Below are 18,137 nucleotides of genomic sequence, written 5' to 3' on the forward strand. Positions count from 1 at the left end.
ACACATTAGCCAAGACACATTAGCCAAGACACCTTAGCCAAGGCACATTAGCCAATACACCTTAGCCAAGACACCTTAGCCAACACATTAGCCAAGACACATTAGCCAAGACACATTAGCCAAGACACCTTAGCCAAGACACATTAGCCAAGACACATTAGCCAAGACACCTTAGCCAAGACACCTTAGCCAAGACACATTAGCCAAGACACCTTAGCCAAGACACCTTAGCCAAGACACATTAGCCAAGACACCTCAGCCAAGACACCTTAGCCAAGACACCTTAGCCAAGACACATTAGCCAAGCTTGGCCTTAGTCAAGACACCTTAGCGAAGACACCTTAGCCAAGACACCTTAGCCAAGACACCTTAGCCAAGACACCTTAGCCAAGACACCTTAGCCAAGACACATTAGCCAAGACACATAAGCCAAGACACATTAGCCAAGACACATTAGCCAAGACACATTAGCCAAGACACATTAGCCAAGACACATTAGCCAAGACACATTAGCCGAGACACATTAGCCAAGACACATTAGCCAAGACACCTTAGCCAAGACACATTATCCAAGACACCTTAGCCAAGACACATTAGCCAAGACACCTTAGCCAAGACACATTAGCCGAGACACATCAGCCAAGACACATTAGCCAAGACACATTAGCCAAGACACCTTAGCCAAGACACATTAGCCAAGACACATTAGCCAAGACACCTTAGCCAAGACACATTAGCCAAGACACATTAGCCAAGACACCTTAGCCAAGACACCTTAGCCAAGACACATTAGCCAAGACACCTCAGCCAAGACACCTTGACCAAGACACCTTAGCCAAGACACATTAGCCAAGCTTGGCCTTAGCCAAGACACCTTAGCGAAGACACCTTAGCCAAGACACCTTAGCCAAGACACCTTAGCCAAGACACCTTAGCCAAGACACCTTAGCCAAGACACATTAGCCAAGACACCTTAGCCAAGACACCTTAGCCAAGACACATTAGCCAAGACACATTAGCCAAGACACCTCAGCCAAGACACCTTAGCCAAGACACATTAGCCAAGACACATTAGCCAAGACACCTTAGCCAAGACACATTAGCCAATACACCTTAGCGAAGACACCTTAGCCAACACATTAGCCAAGACACCTTAGCCAAGACACATTAGCCAAGACACCTTAGCCGAGACACATTAGCCAAGACACATTAGCCAAGACACCTTAGCCAAGACACCTTAGCCAAGACACCTTAGCCAAGACACCTTAGCCAAGACACCTTAGCCAAGACACCTTAGCCAAGACACCTTAGCCAAGACTGCTTAGCCACGACACCTTAGCCAAGACACATAAGCCAAGACACATTAGCCGAGACACATTAGCCAAGACACATTCGCCAAGACACATTAGCCAAGACACCTTTGCCAAGACACATTAGCCAAGACACCTTAGCCAAGACACCTTAGCCAAGACACATTAGCCGAGACACATTAGCCAAGACACATTAGCCGAGACACCTTAGCCAAGACACATTAGCCAAGACACCTTAGCCAAGACACCTTAGCCAAGACACATTAGCCAAGACACCTCAGCCAAGACACCTTAGCCAAGACACCTTAGCCAAGACACATTAGCCAAGCTTGGCCTTAGCCAAGACACCTTAGCGAAAAACCTTAGCCAAGACACCTTAGCCAAGACACATTAGCCAAGACACATAAGCCAAGACACATTAGCCAAGACACATTAGCCAAGACACCTCAGCCAAGACACCTTAGCCAAGACACATTAGCCAAGACACATTAGCCAAGACACCTTAGCCAAGACACATTAGCCAATACACCTTAGCGAAGACACCTTAGCCAACACCTTAGCCAAGACACATTAGCCAAGACACATTAGCCAAGACACCTTAGCCAAGACATATTAGCCAAGACACCTTAGCGAAGACACCTTAGCCAAGACACATTAGCCAAGCTTGGCCTTAGCCAAGACACCTTAGCGAAAAACCTTAGCCAAGACACCTTAGCCAAGACACATTAGCCAAGACACCTTAGCCAAGACACATTAGCCAAGACACATTAGCCAAGACACCTCAGCCAAGACACCTTAGCCAAGACACATTAGCCAAGACACATTAGCCAAGACACCTTAGCCAAGACACATTAGCCAATACACCTTAGCGAAGACACCTTAGCCAACACCTTAGCCAAGACACATTAGCCAAGACACATTAGCCAAGACACCTTAGCCAAGACATATTAGCCAAGACACCTTAGCGAAGACACCTTAGCCAAGACACATTAGCCAAGCTTGGCCTTAGCCAAGACACCTTAGCGAAGACACCTTAGCCAAGACACCTTAGCCAAGACACCTTAGCCAAGACACCTTAGCCAAGACACATTAGCCAAGACACCTTAGCCAAGACACCTTAGCCAAGACACATTAGCCAAGACACCTCAGCCAAGACACCTTAGCCAAGACACCTTAGCCAAGACACATTAGCCAAGCTTGGCCTTAGCCAAGACACCTTAGCGAAGACACCTTAGCCAAGACACCTTAGCCAAGACACATTAGCCAAGACACATAAGCCAAGACACATTAGCCAAGACACATTAGCCAAGACACATTAGCCAAGACACCTTAGCCAAGACACATTAGCCAAGACACATTAGCCAAGACACCTCAGCCAAGACACCTTAGCCAAGACACCTTAGCCAAGACTGCTTAGCCACGACACCTTAGCCAAGACACATAAGCCAAGACACATTAGCCGAGACACATTAGCCAAGACACATTCGCCAAGACACATTAGCCAAGACACCTTTGCCAAGACACATTAGCCAAGACACCTTAGCCAAGACACCTTAGCCAAGACACATTAGCCGAGACACATTAGCCAAGACACATTAGCCGACACACCTTAGCCAAGACACATTAGCCAAGACACCTTTGCCAAGACACATTAGCCAAGACACCTTAGCCAAGACACTCTAGCCGAGACACATTAGCCAAGACACATTAGCCAAGACACCTTAGCCAAGACACATTAGCCAAGACACCTTAGCCAAGACACATTAGCCAAGACACCTTAGCCAAGACACATTAGCCAATACACCTTAGCGAAGACACCTTAGCCAACACATTAGCCAAGACACCTTAGCCAAGACACATTAGCCAAGACACCTTAGCCGAGACACATTAGCCAAGACACATTAGCCAAGACACCTTAGCCAAGACACCTTAGCCAAGACACCTTAGCCAAGACACCTTAGCCAAGACTGCTTAGCCACGACACCTTAGCCAAGACACATAAGCCAAGACACATTAGCCGAGACACATTAGCCAAGACACATTCGCCAAGACACATTAGCCAAGACACCTTTGCCAAGACACATTAGCCAAGACACCTTAGCCAAGACACCTTAGCCAAGACACATTAGCCGAGACACATTAGCCAAGACACATTAGCCGACACACCTTAGCCAAGACACATTAGCCAAGACACCTTTGCCAAGACACATTAGCCAAGACACCTTAGCCAAGACACTCTAGCCGAGACACATTAGCCAAGACACATTAGCCAAGACACCTTAGCCAAGACACATTAGCCAAGACACCTTAGCCAAGACACCTTAGCCAAGACACCTTAGCCAAGACTGCTTAGCCAAGACACCTTAGCCAAGACACATAAGCCAAGACACCTTAGCCAAGACACATTAGCCAAGACACATTAGCCAAGACATCTAAGCCAAGACATCTAAGCCAAGACACATTAGCCAAGACACATTAGGCAAGACACATTAGCCAAGACACCTTAGCCAAGACACATTAGCCAAGACACCATAGCCAAGACACATTATCCAAGACACCTTAGCCAAGACACCTTAGCCAAGACACATTAGCCAAGACACGTTCGCCAAGACACATTTGCCAAGACACATTAGCCAAGACACCTCAGGCAAGACACATTAGAAAAGACACATTAGCCAAGACACATTAGCCAAGACACATTAGCCAAGACACCTTAGCCAAGACACATTAGCCAAAACACCTTAGCCAAGACACATTAGCCAAAACACCTTAGCCAAGACACCTTAGCCAAGACACATTAGCCAAGACACATTAGCCAAGACATCTAAGCCAAGACACATTAGCCAAGACACATTAGGCAAGACACATTAGCCAAGACACCTTAGCCAAGACACATTAGCCAAGACACCATAGCCAAGACACATTAGCCAAGACACCTTAGCCAAGACACCTTAGCCAAGACACATTAGCCAAGACACGTTCGCCAAGACACATTTGCCAAGACACATTAGCCAAGACACCTCAGGCAAGACACATTAGAAAAGACACATTAGCCAAGACACATTAGCCAAGACACCTTAGCCAAGACACCTTAGCCGAGACACATTAGCCAAGACACCTTAGCCAAGACACATTAGCCAAAACACCTTAGCCAAGACACATTAGCCAAGACACCTTAGCCGAGACACATAAGCCAAGACACATTAGCCAAGACACATTAGCCAAGACACATTAGCCAAGACACATTTGCCGAGACACATTAGCCAAGACACATTAGCCAAGACACATTCGCCAAGACACATTAGCCAAGACACCTTAGCCAAGACACATTAGCCAAGACACATTAGCCAAGACACATTAGTCAAGACACATTAGCCAAGACACCTTAGCCAAGACACATTAGCCAAGACACATTAGCCAAGACACCTTAGCCAAGACACATTAGCCAAGACACATTAGCCGAGACACATTAGCCAAAACACATTAGCCAAGACACATTAGCCAAGACACATTAGCCAAGACACCTTAGCCAAGACACATTAGCCAAGACACCTTAACCAAGACACCTTAGCCAAGACACATTAGCCAAGACACCTAAGCCAAGACACCTTAGCCAAGACACATTAGCCAAGACACCTTAGCCAAGACACATTAGCCAAGACACCTTAGCCAAGACACCTTAGCCAAGACACCTTAGCCAAGACACATAAGCCAAGACACCTTAGCCAAGACACATTAGCCAAGACACATTAGCCAAGACATCTAAGCCAATACACATTAGCCAAGACACATTAGCCAAGACACATTAGCCAAGACACCTTAGGCAAGACACATTAGCCAAGACACATTAGCCGAGACACATTAGCCAAGACACCTTAGCCAAGACACCTTAGCCAAGCCACCTTAGCCAAGACACATTAGCCAAGACACATTAGCCAAGACACATTAGCCAAGACACATTTGCCAAGACACATTAGCCAAGACACCTCAGGCAAGACACATTAGAAAAGACACATTAGCCAAGGCACATTAGCCAAGACACATTAGCCAAGACACCTTAGCCAAGACACATTAGCCAAGACACATTAGCCAAGACACATTAGCCAAGACACATTAGCCAAGACACCTTAGCCAAGACACCTTAGCCAAGACACTTTAGCCAAGACACATTAGCCAAGACACATTAGCCAAGACACATTAGCCAAGACACATTAGCCAAGACACATTAGCCAAGACACATTAGTCAAGACACATTAGCCAAGACACCTTAGCCAAGACACATTAGCCAAGACACATTAGCCAAGACACCTTAGCCAAGACACATTAGCCAAGACACATTAGCCGAGACACATTAGCCAAAACACATTAGCCAAGACACATTAGCCAAGACACATTTGCTGAGACACATTAGCCAAGACACATTAGCCAAGACACATTAGCCGAGACACCTCAGCCGAGACACATAAGCCAAGACACATTAGCCAAGACACATTAGCCAAGACACATTAGCCAAGACACATTTGCTGAGACACATTAGCCAAGACACATTAGCCAAGACACATTCGCCAAGACACATTAGCCAAGACACCTTAGCCAAGACACATTAACCAAGACACATTAGCCAAGACACATTAGCCAAGACACATTAGTCAAGACACATTAGCCAAGACACCTTAGCCAAGACACATTAGCCAAGACACATTAGCCAAGACACCTTAGCCAAGACACATTAGCCAAGACACATTAGCCGAGACACATTAGCCAAAACACATTAGCCAAGACACATTAGCCAAGACACATTAGCCAAGACACCTTAGCCAAGACACATTAGCCAAGACACCTTAACCAAGACACCTTAGCCAAGACACCTCAGCCAAGACACCTAAGCCAAGACACCTTAGCCAAGACACATTAGCCAAGACACCTTAGCCAAGACACATTAGCCAAGACACCTTAGCCAAGACACCTTAGCCAAGACACCTCAGCCAAGACACCTTAGCCAGGACACCTAAGCCAAGATACATTAGCCAAGACACCATAGCCAAGACACTTTTGCCAAGACACCTTAGCCAAGACACATTAGCCAAGACACATTATCCAAGACACATTAGCCAAGACACATTAGCCGAGACACATTAGCCGAGATACATTAGCCGAGACACATTAGCCGAGACACATTAGCCAAGACACATTAGCCAAGACACATTAGCCAAGACACCTTAGCCAAGACACATTATCCAAGACACATTATCCAAGACACCTTAGCCAAGACACCTTAGCCAAGACACCTTAGCCAAGACACATTAGCCAAGACACATTAGCCAAGACACATTAGCCGAGATACATTAGCCGAGACACATTAGCCAAGACACATTAGCCAAGACACATTAGCCAAGACACATTAGCCGAGACACATTAGCCAAAACACATTAGCCAAGACACATTAGCCAAGACACATTAGCCAAGACACCTTAGCAAAGACACCTTAGCCAGGACACCTTAGCCAAGACACCTTAGCCAAGACACATTAGCCAAGACACCTTAGCCAAGACACATTAGCCGAGACACCTTAGCCAAGACACCTTAGCCAAGACACCTCAGCCAAGACACCTTAGCCAAGACACCTTAGCCAAGACACATTAGCCAAGACACCTTAGCCAAGACACCTTAGCCAAGACACCTTAGCCAAGACACCTCAGCCAAGACACCTTAGCCAAGACACCTTAGCCAAGACACCTTAGCCAAGACACCTTAGCCAAGACACCTTAGCCAAGACACCTTAGCCAAGACTGCTTAGCCAAGACACATTAGCCAAGACACCTTAGCCGAGACACATTAGCCAAGACACATTAGCCAAGACACCTTAGCCAAGACACCTTAGCCAAGACACCTTAGCCAAGACACCTTAGCCAAGACACATTAGCCAAGACACATTAGAGAAGACACATTAGCCAAGACACATAAGCCGAGACACCTTAGCCGAGACACATAAGCCAAGACACATTAGCCAAGACACATTAGCCGAGACACATTAGCCAAAACACATTAGCCAAGACACATTAGCCAAGACACATTAGCCAAGACACCTTAGCCAAGACACATTAGCAAAGACACCTTAACCAAGACACCTTAGCCAAGACACCTCAGCCAAGACACCTAAGCCAAGACACCTTAGCCAAGACACATTAGCCAAGACACCTTAGCCAAGACACATTAGCCAAGACACCTTAGCCAAGACACCTTAGCCAAGACACCTCAGCCAAGACACCTTAGCCAGGACACCTAAGCCAAGATACATTAGCCAAGACACCTTAGCCAAGACACTTTTGCCAAGACACCTTAGCCAAGACACATTAGCCAAGACACATTATCCAAGACACATTAGCCAAGACACATTAGCCGAGACACATTAGCCGAGATACATTAGCCGAGACACATTAGCCGAGACACATTAGCCAAGACACATTAGCCGAGACACATTAGCCAAGACACCTTAGCCAAGACACATTATCCAAGACACATTAGCCAAGACACCTTAGCCAAGACACCTTAGCCAAGACACCTTAGCCAAGACACATTAGCCAAGACACATTAGCCAAGACACATTAGCCGAGATACATTAGCCGAGACACATTAGCCAAAACACATTAGCCAAGACACATTAGCCAAGACACATTAGCCAAGACACCTTAGCCAAGACACCTTAGCCAGGACACCTTAGCCAAAACACCTTAGCCAAGACACATTAGCCAAGACACCTTAGCCAAGACACATTAGCCAAGACACCTTAGCCAAGACACCTTAGCCAAGACACCTCAGCCAAGACACCTTAGCCAAGACACATTAGCCAAGACACATTAGCCAAGACACATTAGCCAAGACACCTTAGCCAAGACACATTAGCCAAGACACCTTAGCCAAGACACATTAGCCAAGACACATTAGCCAAGACACATTAGCCAAGACACATTAGCCGAGACACATTAGCCAAAACACATTAGCCAAGACACATTAGCCAAGACACCTTAGCCAAGACACCTTAGCCAGGACACCTTAGCCAAGACACCTTAGCCAAGACACATTAGCCAAGACACCTTAGCCAAGACACATTAGCCAAGACACCTTAGCCAAGACACCTTAGCCAAGACACCTCAGCCAAGACACCTTAGCCAAGACACCTTAGCCAAGACACATTAGCCAAGACACATTAGCCAAGACACCTTAGCCAAGACACCTTAGCCAAGACACCTTAGCCAAGACACCTTAGCCAAGACACCTTAGCCAAGACACATTAGCCAAGACACCTTAGCCAAGACACATTAGCCAAGACACCTTAGCCGAGACACATTAGCCAAGACACATTAGCCAAGACACCTTAGCCAAGACACCTTAGCCAAGACACCTTAGCCAAGACACCTTAGCCAAGACACCTTAGCCAAGACACATTAGCCAAGACACATTAGCCAAGACACATTAGCCAAGACACATTAGCCGAGACACATTAGCCGAGACACATTAGCCAAGACACAATAGCCAAGACACATTAGCCAAGATACATTAGCCAAGACACATTAGCCAAGACACCTTAGCCAAGACACATTAGCCAAGACACATTAGCCAAGACACATTAGCCAAGACACATTAGCCGAGATACATTAGCCGAGACACATTAGCCAAGACACATTAGCCAAGACACATTAGCCAAGACACATTAGCCAAGACACATTAGCCAAGACACATTAGCCAAGACACCTTAGCCAAGACACATCAGCCAAGACACCTTAACCAAGACACCTTAGCCAAGACACCTTAGCCAAGACACCTTAGCCAAGACACCTTAGCCAAGACACATTAGCCAAGACACCTTAGCCGAGACACATTAGCCAAGACACATTAGCCAAGACACCTTAGCCAAGACACCTTAGCCAAGACACATTAGCCAAGACACATTAGCCAAGACACATTAGCCAAGACACCTTAGCCAAGACACCTTAGCCAAGACACCTTAGCCAAGACACCTTAGCCAAGACACATTAGCCATGACACCTTAGCCAAGACACATTAGCCGAGATACATTAGCCGAGACACATTAGCCAAGACACATTAGCCAAGACACATTAGCCAAGACACATTAGCCAAGACACATTAGCCAAGACACCTTAGCCAAGACACCTTAGCCAAGACACCTTAGCCAAGACACCTTAGCCAAGACACATTAGCCAAGACACCTTAGCCAAGACACATTAGCCAAGACACCTTAGCCGAGACACATTAGCCAAGACACATTAGCCAAGACACCTTAGCCAAGACACCTTAGCCAAGACACCTTAGCCAAGACACATTAGCCAAGATACATTAGCCAAGACACATTAGCCAAGACACCTTAGCCAAGACACATTAGCCAAGACACATTAGCCAAGACACATTAGCCAAGACACCTTAGCCAAGACACATTAGCCAAGACACCTTAGCCAAGACACCTTAGCCAAGACACATTAGCCAAGACACATTAGCCAAGACACATTAGCCAAGACACATTAGCCAAGACACATTAGCCAAGACACCTTAGCCAAGACACCTTAGCCAAGACACCTTAGCCAAGACACATTAGCCAAGATACATTAGCCAAGACACATTAGCCAAGACACCTTAGCCAAGACACATTAGCCAAGACACATTAGCCAAGACACATTAGCCAAGACACCTTAGCCAAGATACATTAGCCGAGACACATTAGCCAAGACACATTAGCCAAGACACATTAGCCAAGACACCTTAGCCAAGACTGCTTAGCCAAGACACATTAGCCAAGACGCATTAGCCAAGACACATTAGCCAAGACACATTAGCCAAGACACCTTAGCCAAGACACCTTAGCCAAGACACCTTAGCCAAGACACATTAGCCAAGATACATTAGTCAAGACACATTAGCCAAGACACCTTAGCCAAGACACCTTAGCCAAGACACATTAGCCAAGACACCTTAGCCAAGACACATTAGCCAAGACACCTTAGCCGAGACACATTAGCCAAGACACATTAGCCAAGACACCTTAGCCAAGACACCTTAGCCAAGACACATTAGCCAAGACACATTAGCCAAGACACATTAGCCAAGACACCTTAGCCAAGACACCTTAGCCAAGACACCTTAGCCAAGACACCTTAGCCAAGACACATTAGCCAAGACACCTTAGCCAAGACACATTAGCCGAGATACATTAGCCGAGACACATTAGCCAAGACACATTAGCCAAGACACATTAGCCAAGACACATTAGCCAAGACACATTAGCCAAGACACATTAGCCAAGACACATTAGCCAAGACACATTAGCCAAGACACATTAGCCAAGACACCTTAGCCAAGACACCTTAGCCAAGACACCTTAGCCAAGACACCTTAGCCAAGACACATTAGCCAAGACACCTTAGCCAAGACACATTAGCCAAGACACCTTAGCCGAGACACATTAGCCAAGACACATTAGCCAAGACACCTTAGCCAAGACACCTTAGCCAAGACACCTTAGCCAAGACACATTAGCCAAGATACATTAGCCAAGACACATTAGCCAAGACACCTTAGCCAAGACACATTAGCCAAGACACATTAGCCAAGACACATTAGCCAAGACACATTAGCCGAGATACATTAGCCGAGACACATTAGCCAAGACACCTTAGCCAAGACACATTAGCCAAGACACATTAGCCAAGACACATTAGCCAAGACACATTAGCCGAGATACATTAGCCGAGACACATTAGCCAAGACACATTAGCCAAGACACATTAGCCAAGACACATTAGCCAAGACACATTAGCCAAGACACATTAGCCAAGACACCTTAGCCAAGACACATTAGCCAAGACACCTTAACCAAGACACCTTAGCCAAGACACCTCAGCCAAGACACCTTAGCCAAGACTGCTTAGCCAAGACACATTAGCCAAGACACCTTAGCCAAGACACCTTAGCCAAGACACCTTAGCCAAGACACCTCAGCCAAGACACCTTAGCCAAGACACATTAGCCAAGACACATTAGCCAAGACACCTTAGCCAAGACACATTAGCCAAGACACCTCAGCCAAGACACCTTAGCCAAGACACATTAGCCAAGACACATTAGCCAAGACACATTAGCCAAGACACATTAGCCAAGACACATTAGCCGAGACACATTAGCCGAGACACATTAGCCAAGACACAATAGCCAAGACACATTAGCCAAGATACATTAGCCAAGACACATTAGCCAAGACACCTTAGCCAAGACACATTAGCCAAGACACATTAGCCAAGACACCTTAGCCAAGACACCTTAGCCAAGACACCTTAGCCAAGACACCTTAGCCAAGACACCTTAGCCAAGACACATTAGCCAAGACACATTAGCCATGACACATTAGCCAAGACACATTAGCCGAGACACATTAGCCGAGACACATTAGCCAAGACACAATAGCCAAGACACATTAGCCAAGATACATTAGCCAAGACACATTAGCCAAGACACCTTAGCCAAGACACATTAGCCAAGACACATTAGCCAAGACACATTAGCCAAGACACATTAGCCGAGATACATTAGCCGAGACACATTAGCCAAGACACATTAGCCAAGACACATTAGCCAAGACACATTAGCCAAGACACATTAGCCAAGACACATTAGCCAAGACACCTTAGCCAAGACACATTAGCCAAGACACCTTAACCAAGACACCTTAGCCAAGACACCTTAGCCAAGACACATTAGCCAAGACACATTAGCCAAGACACATTAGCCGAGATACATTAGCCGAGACACATTAGCCAAGACACATTAGCCAAGACACATTAGCCAAGACACATTAGCCAAGACACATTAGCCAAGACACATTAGCCAAGACACCTTAGCCAAGACACCTTAGCCAAGACACCTTAGCCAAGACACCTTAGCCAAGACACCTTAGCCAAGACACATTAGCCAAGACACCTTAGCCAAGACACATTAGCCAAGACACCTTAGCCGAGACACATTAGCCAAGACACATTAGCCAAGACACCTTAGCCAAGACACCTTAGCCAAGACACCTTAGCCAAGACACCTTAGCCAAGACACCTTAGCCAAGACACATTAGCCAAGACACATTAGCCAAGACACATTAGCCAAGACACATTAGCCGAGACACATTAGCCGAGACACCTTAGCCAAGACACATTAGCCAAGACACATTAGCCAAGACACATTAGCCAAGACACATTAGCCAAGACACATTAGCCAAGACACCTTAGCCAAGACACATTAGCCAAGACACCTTAACCAAGACACCTTAGCCAAGACACCTCAGCCAAGACACCTTAGCCAAGACACCTTAGCCAAGACACAATAGCCAAGACACATTAGCCAAGATACATTAGCCAAGACACATTAGCCAAGACACCTTAGCCAAGACACCTTAGCCAAGACACATTAGGTAAGACACATTAGCCGAGATACATTAGCCAATACACATTAGCCAAGACACCTTAGCCAAGACACATTAGCCAAGACACATTAGCCAAGACACATTAGCCAAGACACATTAGCCGAGATACATTAGCCGAGACACATTAGCCAAGACACATTAGCCAAGACACATTAGCCAAGACACATTCGCCAAGACACATTAGCCAAGACACATTAGCCAAGACACCTTAGCCAAGACACATTAGCCAAGACACCTTAACCAAGACACCTTAGCCAAGACACCTCAGCCAAGACACCTTAGCCAAGACTGCTTAGCCAAGACACATTAGCCAAGACACCTTAGCCAAGACACCTTAGCCAAGACACCTTAGCCAAGACACCTCAGCCAAGACACCTTAGCCAAGACACATTAGCCAAGACACATTAGCCAAGACACCTTAGCCAAGACACCTTAGCCAAGACACCTTAGCCAAGACACCTCAGCCAAGACACCTTAGCCAAGACACATTAGCCAAGACACATTAGCCAAGACACATTAGCCAAGACACATTAGCCAAGACACATTAGCCGAGACACATTAGCCGAGACACATTAGCCAAGACACAATAGCCAAGACACATTAGCCAAGATACATTAGCCAAGACACATTAGCCAAGACACCTTAGCCAAGACACATTAGCCAAGACACATTAGCCAAGACACATTAGCCAAGACACATTAGCCGAGATACATTAGCCGAGACACATTAGCCAAGACACATTAGCCAAGACACATTAGCCAAGACACATTAGCCAAGACACATTAGCCAAGACACATTAGCCAAGACACCTTAGCCAAGACACATTAGCCAAGACACCTTAACCAAGACACCTTAGCCAAGACACATTAGCCAAGACACATTAGCCAAGACACATTAGCCAAGACACATTAGCCAAGACACATTAGCCGAGACACATTAGCCGAGACACATTAGCCAAGACACAATAGCCAAGACACATTAGCCAAGATACATTAGCCAAGACACATTAGCCAAGACACCTTAGCCAAGACACATTAGCCAAGACACATTAGCCAAGACACCTTAGCCAAGACACCTTAGCCAAGACACCTTAGCCAAGACACCTTAGCCAAGACACATTAGCCAAGACACATTAGCCAAGACACATTAGCCAAGACACATTAGCCGAGACACATTAGCCGAGACACATTAGCCAAGACACAATAGCCAAGACACATTAGCCAAGATACATTAGCCAAGACACATTAGCCAAGACACCTTAGCCAAGACACATTAGCCAAGACACATTAGCCAAGACACATTAGCCAAGACACATTAGCCGAGATACATTAGCCGAGACACATTAGCCAAGACACATTAGCCAAGACACATTAGCCAAGACACATTAGCCAAGACACATTAGCCAAGACACATTAGCCAAGACACCTTAGCCAAGACACATTAGCCAAGACACCTTAACCAAGACACCTTAGCCAAGACACCTTAGCCAAGACACATTAGCCAAGACACATTAGCCAAGACACATTAGCCAAGACACCTTAGCCAAGACACATTAGCCAAGACACCTTAACCAAGACACCTTAGCCAAGACACCTTAGCCAAGACACATTAGCCAAGACACATTAGCCGAGATACATTAGCCGAGACACATTAGCCAAGACACATTAGCCAAGACACATTAGCCAAGACACATTAGCCAAGACACCTTAGCCAAGACACCTTAGCCAAGACACCTTAGCCAAGACACCTTAGCCAAGACACCTTAGCCAAGACACATTAGCCAAGACACCTTAGCCAAGACACATTAGCCAAGACACCTTAGCCGAGACACATTAGCCAAGACACATTAGCCAAGACACCTTAGCCAAGACACCTTAGCCAAGACACCTTAGCCAAGACACATTAGCCAAGACACATTAGCCAAGACACATTAGCCAAGACACATTAGCCGAGACACATTAGCCGAGACACATTAGCCAAGACACAATAGCCAAGACACATTAGCCAAGATACATTAGCCAAGACACATTAGCCAAGACACCTTAGCCAAGACACATTAGCCAAGACACATTAGCCAAGACACATTAGCCAAGACACATTAGCCGAGATACATTAGCCGAGACACATTAGCCAAGACACCTTAGCCAAGACACATTAGCCAAGACACATTAGCCAAGACACATTAGCCAAGACACATTAGCCGAGATACATTAGCCGAGACACATTAGCCAAGACACATTAGCCAAGACACATTAGCCAAGACACATTAGCCAAGACACATTAGCCAAGACACATTAGCCAAGACACCTTAGCCAAGACACATTAGCCAAGACACCTTAACCAAGACACCTTAGCCAAGACACCTCAGCCAAGACACCTTAGCCAAGACTGCTTAGCCAAGACACATTAGCCAAGACACATTAGCCAAGACACCTTAGCCAAGACACCTTAGCCAAGACACCTCAGCCAAGACACCTTAGCCAAGACACATTAGCCAAGACACATTAGCCAAGACACCTTAGCCAAGACACCTTAGCCAAGACACCTTAGCCAAGACACCTCAGCCAAGACACCTTAGCCAAGACACATTAGCCAAGACACATTAGCCAAGACACATTAGCCAAGACACATTAGCCAAGACACATTAGCCGAGACACATTAGCCGAGACACATTAGCCAAGACACAATAGCCAAGACACATTAGCCAAGATACATTAGCCAAGACACATTAGCCAAGACACCTTAGCCAAGACACATTAGCCAAGACACATTAGCCAAGACACCTTAGCCAAGACACATTAGCCAAGACACATTAGCCAAGACACCTTAGCCAAGACACCTTAGCCAAGACACTTTAGCCAAGACACCTTAGCCAAGACACCTTAGCCAAGACACATTAGCCAAGACACATTAGCCAAGACACATTAGCCAAGACACATTAGCCGAGACACATTAGCCGAGACACATTAGCCAAGACACAATAGCCAAGACACATTAGCCAAGATACATTAGCCAAGACACATTAGCCAAGACACCTTAGCCAAGACACATTAGCCAAGACACATTAGCCAAGACACATTAGCCAAGACACATTAGCCGAGATACATTAGCCGAGACACATTAGCCAAGACACCTTAGCCAAGACACATTAGCCAAGACACATTAGCCAAGACACATTAGCCAAGACACATTAGCCGAGATACATTAGCCGAGACACATTAGCCAAGACACATTAGCCAAGACACATTAGCCAAGACACATTAGCCAAGACACATTAGCCAAGACACATTAGCCAAGACACCTTAGCCAAGACACATTAGCCAAGACACCTTAACCAAGACACCTTAGCCAAGACACCTCAGCCAAGACACCTTAGCCAAGACTGCTTAGCCAAGACACATTAGCCAAGACACCTTAGCCAAGACACCTTAGCCAAGACACCTTAGCCAAGACACCTCAGCCAAGACAAATTAGCCAAGACACATTAGCCAAGACACATTAGCCAAGACACCTTAGCCAAGACACCTTAGCCAAGACACCTTAGCCAAGACACCTCAGCCAAGACACCTTAGCCAAGATACATTAGCCAAGACACATTAGCCAAGACACATTAGCCAAGACACATTAGCCAAGACACATTAGCCGAGACACATTAGCCGAGACACATTAGCCAAGACACAATAGCCAAGACACATTAGCCAAGATACATTAGCCAAGACACATTAGCCAAGACACCTTAGCCAAGACACATTAGCCAAGACACATTAGCCAAGACACATTAGCCAAGACACATTAGCCGAGATACATTAGCCGAGACACATTAGCCAAGACACATTAGCCAAGACACATTAGCCAAGACACATTAGCCAAGACACATTAGCCAAGACACCTTAGCCAAGACACATTAGCCAAGACACCTTAACCAAGACACCTTAGCCAAGACACCTCAGCCAAGACACCTTAGCCAAGACTGCTTAGCCAAGACACATTAGCCAAGACACCTTAGCCAAGACACCTTAGCCAAGACACCTTAGCCAAGACACCTCAGCCAAGACACCTTAGCCAAGACACATTAGCCAAGACACATTAGCCAAGACACCTTAGCCAAGACACATTAGCCGAGATACATTAGCCGAGACACATTAGCCAAGACACATTAGCCTGTGACATTAGATTGTGAGTGACAGTCGGTGCAAGCAGACGTGTAGTGTTTTGCGATCCGTGGTTTTATATAAATAATTTGGTGTAAAGTCGCGTTGGTCGTGATAAATTCGACACAAGTGCAAAGTTCAAAGTGCTAAGTGAACATTGTTGTGGAGTGTGCGAGTTTGCACCCCTTTTTTGAAGCGAAAGGAAGGAAATTAAAAACTGCATTCGCGGCCGTGCATCTTCGGCTTCAGGTCGCTTCGGCGACAGGCAGCCTGCTGCATCTTTCGTGTGAAGTGCTTTGGTATCGAGGGACAGACTAGTGTGCTGAAACCTTAGTGCTCGTGGGTGGCTTGCGTTTTGTTTACTAACAAAAACGGTGCGTCGCTAGCAACAAAGTGTTTGGTACGGTGCTTGGTACGAATCAGTATTTTGCGCGGCGCGTCCTTTGTGTCGATCGAAAATAGTATTCGTGAGGGCAGCAGGCGTCCCCACGCACATTAAAGTAAAACGTGTCTCCACGCACATAAGTACATGTGCGTCCCTGGTTTAGTGCGACGTTGCGTACACTGATCCTGACTACGTGCTGTTCGAACGTGAGTGTGAGCCTACGTGAGTGTTCGTATAGTGCGTCAGATGGTGTTCAGCGGTGAGTGCTGTGCTTAAGGCTCATTTACACGAGCGAAACGCAGCATTTTTAAAATGAGTGAACACGAAGGAAGTCACCCAAACGCATTGGGTACTGCACTGAGCGTTTTCTTCGGCCGTAGCAGTAAAACTGTGCGTTCTCCGCCCAGTGGAAATTCCCAGTCGGTAGAAGAAGGGAAGAAGGACAGTGAAGGACAGGGAGCAGGTGAGCATACTACAATCGAATGTTGCGATTTAGCTCAGGAAGCACAGGCGGAAAAAGATCCTGCAGGTATTGCTGGCGGAAAAAAGCTTGTGCAGATGCAAATATTTCCGAGGCAGGAGAGCGCCGAAGCATTGACCAAAAGCAGGCTTCAAGAAGCGCTTGACACGGCGCGTGAGTTGCACCTGTACACTAAGGATCGCAACAATGTCCATGCGCCGATAAAGAGGATGTCGGTGAAAATATTAAATGCTCTTAGCAACGTGGAACGTGAGCTTGCTACCTTGAAGCTGCGAGCAGAAAGAGCGGAAAAGGCACTAAGCTATGCCGAAGTAACCCGCGATCCATCGGC

At 46.4% G+C, this 18,137-nt stretch overlaps 1 long non-coding RNA gene across 2 annotated transcripts; it reads right to left on the reverse strand.

Annotated features, from left to right (window-relative positions):
• Positions 1-345: 345 nt before the first annotated feature.
• On the reverse strand, positions 346-16,245 carry LOC125774445 (uncharacterized). Of its 2 annotated transcripts, XR_007420901.1 has the most exons (5): positions 14,369-16,245; positions 7,803-8,474; positions 5,913-6,528; positions 3,799-4,624; positions 346-606 (listed from the first exon to the last, which is right to left on the reverse strand). It is a non-coding gene; the product is annotated as an uncharacterized LOC125774445 (long non-coding RNA). The 2 variants fall into 2 exon arrangements; XR_007420902.1 differs by lacking the exons at positions 346-606; positions 14,369-16,245 and adding an exon at positions 3,290-3,700 and having other exon boundaries at positions 4,093-4,624; positions 7,803-9,085.
• Positions 16,246-18,137: the final 1,892 nt, after the last annotated feature.

The sequence above is a fragment of the Anopheles funestus genome, unplaced genomic scaffold (genome assembly GCF_943734845.2).
Source record: "Anopheles funestus unplaced genomic scaffold, idAnoFuneDA-416_04 scaffold_8_ctg1, whole genome shotgun sequence".
Classification (NCBI taxonomy): Eukaryota; Metazoa; Arthropoda; class Insecta; order Diptera; family Culicidae; genus Anopheles; species Anopheles funestus.